The following is a 7975-nucleotide window of genomic DNA, read 5'->3' as shown; positions in this document are numbered from 1 at the left end:
AAATTGGAAAAAGAAAGAAAATCTAAAAATGGACCATCTGTCTTTCTGGCAGATAAAACATGGAAAGAATAATAAAGCCAAAGGAATGAAAATTAAGAAAATATAAAAAGAAGCAAACAAACCATATAATAAAGAAAGCAAGCAAAGCCAATTTTTACAAGAACAATCAATAAGGTGGTGGAGGAATGTGGCTCAGTGGTAAAGTGTACTCAATAACAAAAAGGGGTAAAAAAAAAAAAAAACAACACATGAATATGATCAATACACTCACAGGTAAATCGACTGGAAACAGGAAGGAAAACCCAGTAATTAGCAAACTATGTAATAAAAATATTCACCAATATAGATTCAATCCTTATTAAATAGATAGATAGAAAATATTACGAGCTACTCAGAAGCTAAAGAGAGGAGGAGATTCAAAAGGGAGGATCTCATGAGAATAGAGGAATAGAGGAAGGGTGTACAGGGGAGGGAGGAGGGATGGAAAAGGAGAGAGAGGGTGAAATAAAATTGAGCAAACTAGGCTGTATGCATGTGTAAATATATCACAAGGAATTCAACTTTTATGCATAACTATAATACACCAATCAAAAAATAAATTAATAGAAGAAAGTCCAAGAGAACAGACAAAGAGAAGTGGAGGGGGGTAGTAGTGGGGAACTAAATGAAGTAAATTGTGCTATATACATTTATCAATACTTCAAAGTTATCCCCACAATTATTTTTAAGTATAATGCACTAATAAAAAAAGAAATAACACTAACAATTTTAAAAATAAGAAAGGTTATAAGCAGTATTACACCAATAGTTTTATATATTGTAGATGTTATCATGAATGAAAATATGGACAAACCCCTGAGGAATATTATTAATATAAACAAAGAACACAGTTAAAGATAAAAATGTTATAGAGAATAGAAATCAATGTAAAATTTAATGCGTTCTCAGAAATGAAGTCCAAAGACGAGGTAGATTCCCTTTGAATGTTTTCACACATTTTATGTATATCACTAAATATCAACTTATACAAACTCTTTCATAGAATGCAAAATAGAGACTGGGGCTTCTATTTATTTTTCAAAGCTAGTATAATCTTGCTTTCAACACCACCAAAGATATTATAAGAAAACCAATTACTGTCCAAACACTCATAAAAATAAATGACATCTAATAAAAATTCAGCAAATCAAATCCAGTGATGTATACAAAAGAATAATACGTCGTGAAGAACTAGAACATATCCTAGAGTGCACATGTACCTTGTCATTCAAAGAGCAGAAAAAGAAAACGTGCCCCTGACAAGAGGAAACCACTCTGGTGTTCCTGCCAAAGGATCTGATAGAAGCCAGCTCAGCTTCTGTGATCTCCTGCTGAGCATCAGCAACTTCTCAGAACAGTGACTTCTAACAAGGCAACTCTGTGACCAAGAAGGGTTAAGAAAAATGTAAGATTCTTTACAATCAATTCTGAACAAGCAAATCCCGAATGTTGCTCAAATAATGAAAAGACCAGCATGCCCGTCTGCAAGAGTACACATAAAAAGTGTTGCTTTATTAATTGCAGCATTAACTTGGCTTCGTTCTTAGATTTCTGTCATCATATTCTCAAATTGCTAAAGACTCTATGTAATTCGTTGTCATGAAAAGCTACTGCTATGTGTAGAGGCATCTATACATATCTGTCAGGCAGAGTGAGATGTCATAAAAACCTAGTTGTACAATTTTGTACTTTAAAAACAAAACTATTCCTTCAAGGACATTTTACAATACATTTTAATATTCTTAAATAAAACTTTGTTTCTTTTCTTGTATGACAAAATGATTTAGTTCGTGTTTCTATCTATGTTTGAGATGTTTTAATACACTGCTGGTGTTTTACCAGCTCCTATTAAACATGATGATAAAATAGTCTTTTAAAATCCAATTCTTCAGTTCCAATAAAGCTACAACAATATTGCCCCATACCAGGTTACCAGGGATTGTATGAAGAATAATTAAGCTAAAATGTTTTTTTGTTCTTGTTGCATGAAAATAGCTACAATAGTATATTTGGCATCATAAGTATTTTTGCAGTAGAAGGAAATGCTTCTAGGCATGGTTACTTCAAATTGTTTATCTCACTTTGTCCACTTGCTCTTCTGATATGGGTCAGACATCAGAACTGATTACATAATTCACTAATGTGTCTGGAAGCCAACCAAACTGTAAGTGAAGGAAGTTGTCTATTCTTATGATTCTATTTTATGATTTAAAAAAAAATACATAAGTAAAGCACTCAAGAGACACCACTATGGTCCTAGGATATTTTAAAAGTATAGATTAATCTATAAAATACCACTTCTGGATTAAAAATCCCAGGCTGAACAACTGCACTTTAGGTTTCCATTTTAAACCTGCAATAGAAGAGAAGACTTTTAAAATAATGGACACAAATAAAACTGTGCTTTTAAGTACTTATCCTCTTCAGTTTGCAACACATATCATCGTTCGCAGGAAGAGGAAAAAAACATTTTAAAGGGAGGACAAGCCACTTATTCAACACTAGCCTCTCTGCTACGGACCTGGAGGTGTAAAAAAATATCCATTTTTCCTGAAGACCTTGTGTGAAGCCCACATTGCACATTCTCTATGTAACCAAGAAGAGAGAACCAGGTGCCATTGAAGCGAACTGAACCAAAGAACCCTTTGGAATTCTAATTATTTTCACATGAAAATTATTTATAAATAATTTTCAAGTGCAAGTAAATGTGAATCTATTTTTCAAGTACTAAATACAAGAAAAATGAAGCACCATTAGATTCATATTTTTGCTTTTCAAAAATATTTGAGAACAGTCATTAAGACCGACTGTGTGTGCACGTGTTTTTGTGTGTACACATGCACAAATTGGAATATTCACTCAAAAGTTTAATATTTCAGTTAATCATTTAAAAAGGTTATGACAGGCTGTATTTGTCTGTGTTGTGCTAGTCTTTTTCTTTTTTCCAACAGTGTTTCTTGCATAATTTTCTAGTTTTAATTTTTTTCATCTTTAGATTTGAACACACACACACACAAACACAATTGTAGGCTCAGTAAGTTTTCTCGGAGTACACACAATTTCATCAGTGACTCCCTAGTGACTCTGCTATAATAAATGTTTCAATAGTTTTAAAGCTATTTCGCCTAATTAGTAATTAATAGGTCAAAAGTATAGATTAAATGTTTTAGTGCAAGGATTCCCAAACTTCTTGTGACTGTAAGCATTTCCTGAAATACTAAAAATGCAGACTTGGTGTTCTTACAACAGACAATGGAATAGACATTAAGTCGGAGAGCCTGGAGATCTGTATTGTGAATGTAATTCTGAGCATAACCCATGAGATTGACAGAAATTCAGACTTTCACAACCACAGTCATAGCTACTAAATCAGATATCCATTTAAAACAAGATACCCTGGTAAATCATTCCACATTTGAAGAATATTCCTCTACCATATCATCCCTTTCAATTACTCCCATAACTAAAACACTTTCATTATCTTTCCACCTATATGAAATAACATAATATCTCTCTCCATCTTCTCGGTTTATCAGAAAACAAAGATCCAGACCTGTGGATTTTAATAATTAAATGGATCTTGATCTCTGTTCTCTGATTTGCACTGCCTTTCCAAAGTTGTTCTTGTGTGTGTGGTAACCAGGCTCTCTGTCCTTAGTTTATTATTCAAGGAACTCTATCTACCATTGGTGTCAATTGTCATTTTGAGCCAACTTCTGTTATTTCTTCTGTGTTCATTCATTCATGCACTGATTGACTCGGGTAGCATTGAACTCCCACTGATAGCCAATTTGGATCACTCATCATTCAGGACTCATCACACCTATCAGTCTTTGATGATTAAGGTCGTAGGGACTGAAGAGCACAACCCCATCAATATTCATGGAGAAAAATCTTGTAAACACTTCAAAATATTATTCAGTTATAATTTCCTCCCTAAAGCATTCTCTAATGATGGAGCTATGAAGGGATTTTTATCTTCCTAAATCTCCTCAGGCAACAACACTTATTTTTGTTGCTTGTTGTGGTAACAGATCAGGAACAACATTGTGGCTTAAAACAACACTTTTTTTTTTTTTTCAAAATAGAAGAAGTCAAAAGTCTCAAATCCTTGTGCCAGCAGAGCTGTGTTCCCTCCAGGGGTTCAGTGGAGGACACGTCCGGTTAAAGTAAGATGTTCACGACTGCTGGAGGGTGGGAGGAACACCTTTGGAGGGAAACTACTCAGTCCACCACAATGCTCTAGGCCTCTCAGGAAATGTATCACTAATGATGTGTTAGAAATAAGTGGGGCAATCAGGAAGGAAGGAAAGAAGGTCAAAAAAGAAAGAGAAACACAAAGACAAGCAGAACTGGAATATCAAATTCAGCATCAATGGAGAGAATATTACTTTGTGTAGATCTTTGGCAGTTAAACATGAACTAAGAGCTTTGGTTCTCTCAAGTATGGGTTTCATGTCAGGTCAGCATGCATATAATGGAATTTAATTTTTTGGCAGCATTTATTTATCCTGGAAAAATAAAAAATAAAAAAGTGACACTGCTCCTCTTTGTGGGGAAGGGATCACGTTACTCTGCACTCTTCAATAATTATAACCAAATAAAACGTTGATCTTTATTACCTTCTAACCACAACAAGGTCTGTGATCCAACCTGTCTGATTACACTATCCTTGAACAGCAGCTAAGAGAGAGAGAGAGAGAAAGAGCTAATTTCTGCTGGACTTCCTTCAGTCCAATGTCATGGGAAAAGCCAGGCAGGTAGCATAGTTATATGTTGTCCTTTTGTGGCTCAGATGAAAGAAAAATAAATATGTCCACATATCTGTCTGCCTGTCTATCTATCTATTTATCTGTCTACCTAACTACCTACCTACCTATTAATCATACACCACTGCATACCTTAACAGAGGTATATGTACAAGAGGTTTACATATAGCCATCCTTCCTAAACTTCTTAAGGAAACGTTTTTCCTTTGCTATTTCTCTATACATTCATATCTAAAAAAACTGTGTCATAATTGTGATTTTGTTTTCTTCAATACTATATATATATAGTATTATATATATAGTATTACATATATATATATATGTAATACTACACACACACACACACACACACACACACCATGAACTTTTACATAGGATACTAATCCTGGTTATAATATCCCATAGAAAATCAAACTACTTATACCAATAAAATCAGGAATACATAGTACTTTGAACACACATTAATATCTATTTATCTATTCATTCATTCATTTTTTTTAATATAACAGTCTTCATTTTTTTCCAAACATCTTTCTAGAATGGAAAATACTGGCAATTGATGAAAATAATTGTGGAACAATATTTTTTATTTTATAAGCTTATTAGTTCATTATATTTATACATGTTACTGGGATTCATTTTGACATAATTATTTGAACATGGAATATAATATTCTCCAATTCAGTCCCAGTATTTCCTCTTTCCCTTCCCTTCTACCTCCCCCTGTTTCCCTTCCTCTACTCTACTGGTTTTCCTTCTGTTTGTTTTTAGGATTTTATTAAAGTAATGCTTATAGGTATACATAAAGGCTAGATATTTCATGACATATTCATATACGTACATAGGTTAGTATGGTCAGTTTCATTCCACCATTCCTCCCCTTTTCTGATCCTTCTCACCTCTCCTTTTCCCTTTCCTCTACTTCACTGATCTCTCTTCTACTTTCAAGGAATTCTTTGACAGCTTTTTTCCCCTTATTTTGCTCTAGCTTCTACGTATAAGAGAAAACTTTCAACCCTTGATTCAACCCTTGAGTTTCTGAATCTGGCTTATTTCACTTAACATGATACCATTTTTTATTCTTCTTCATGACTGAATATATACGTGTGTGTGTGTGTATATACACACACACGTATATATTAGAATATAGGAACATGACTGAATACACACACATACACACACACACACGATTTTCTTAATTTATTAACCCATTCTTCTATTTCTGGATACTTGGGCTGATTTCATGCTTTGGTTATTAAGAGTTATGCTACTCTTAACATTAACATGGCTGCATCAATAAAATATTCTGATTTTCATTCTTTTGGATAAATATCAAAGAGTGGGACAGTTGGATGATATGGTGGTTCTATTCCTACTTTTTGAGGAATCTTCATACTGTTTTCAGAGCGGTTATACTAACTCTATACACAGGAATCATGTAAGAAAAGGAAATTATAGCAATACAAATAGAAAATGAAGAAATCAAATTACCTCTGTTTGTGATGACATGATTCTGCCTATATTTAGAAGACCCAAAAAGCTCCACCAAGTGACTTACAGAGCTGATAAACTTACAAAAGTAGCAGGTTATAAAATCAATATACATAAATCAGTCATGTTCCTATACTCCAATAATGAATCTGCTAAAAGGGAAAGTAGAAAAATTGTCCCATTCACAATAGCCTCAAAAAAGGGGGGGGGGAGTCCATCTAACAAAAGAGGTGAAAGACATCTACAATGAAATTCACAGACCACTAAAGAAAATAATTGAAGATGACATTAGAAGATGGAAAGATCTTCCATATTCTTTAATAGGCAGAATTAATATTACTAAAATGGCCATACTTACAAAAGCATTTTACAGATTCAATGCAATGACCATCAAAATACCAAAGACATTCTTCACAGAACTAGAAAATACTATTCTAAAATGTATTTGGAAGAAGAAGAGAGCCAGAATAGTCAAAGCAACCCTGAGCAAGAAGAGCAATGCTGGAAGCATCACAATACCTGATCTGAATACTAAAGAGCCATAGTAACAAAAACCAGGACGGTATTGGTATCACAGATAAGAAGACCAATGGGATAGAAGAGCAGACATAGGAAAACTGATAGTAAACAAAACTGTCAAAAACATACATTGGAGAAAAAAAATAGCCTTTTAAACAAAAGGTGATGTAAAACTTGATATTAATATGTCGAATAATGAAATTAGATCCCTGTCTCTCACTCTGCACAAAAGTAAATTAAAAAGGACCAATGACCTAGAAATTAGTCCAGAAATTCTTCAATTGCTAGAAGAAAATATAGGCCCACCATTCCAACATGCTGGCGCAAGAACTGACTTCCTTAACAAGAGTTCCAAAGCTCAAGAAATAAAACCAAAACTCAGTATGCTGGAAGTCATAAATGATAAAGTATCTGTGCATCCAAGGAAACAACAGCATGGGGATAGAATCTATAGAATGGAAGAATAACTTTTCTATCTCTTCATCAGACAGCAAATTGATATCCAGAATATAAAAGAAGAATGAAATTATGGTATTTGCAGGTAAGTGGATAGAGCTAGAAAATATCATGCTAAGCAAAATAAACGAACCCACGGGGGCGGGGGGGAACAGAGGCCAAATATTTTCTCTGATAAGTGGCTGTGGATCCATAATGGGAATGGGATGGGGGAAGGTTCGAGAGAATGAAGGAATTTTGAATTTGGCAGAGAGAAGTGAGGTGGGGAGAGGGTGTGTGGGAGTGGGATGGACGGTGGAATGAGACAGACATTATTACATTAAATACAGGTATGATCACATGGCCGGTTTGATTCTGTACCATGTTCAGCCAGAGGAATGAAAAGTTGTGCTCCATTTGTGTACAATGTGTTAAAATGCATTCTACTGTCATGTACAACTAATTAGAACAAATTAAAAATTAAAATAAATAAAATCCAGGATATATAAAGAACTTAAAATTTTAACACCAAAAATATTAATAAATGGACCTAAGAACCAATAATAAGAATTATAAATAGCCAACAAATGTAGGAAAAAAACTATTAAAACATCTCTAGTTGAGAAATGCAAATTAAACCAACATTAAGATTTTATTTGACTCCAGTCAGATTGGTAATCATCATATATACAAATAATAATACATGCTAGCAAGAATTTGCG

The sequence above is a fragment of the Marmota monax genome, unplaced genomic scaffold, assembly GCF_021218885.2.
Source record: "Marmota monax isolate L192 unplaced genomic scaffold, Marmota_monax_Labrador192_F-V1.1 WCK01_AAM20220418_F8-fsc00039, whole genome shotgun sequence".
NCBI classification, from domain to species: domain Eukaryota; kingdom Metazoa; phylum Chordata; class Mammalia; order Rodentia; family Sciuridae; genus Marmota; species Marmota monax.
This window is presented reverse-complemented; position numbering follows the sequence as displayed.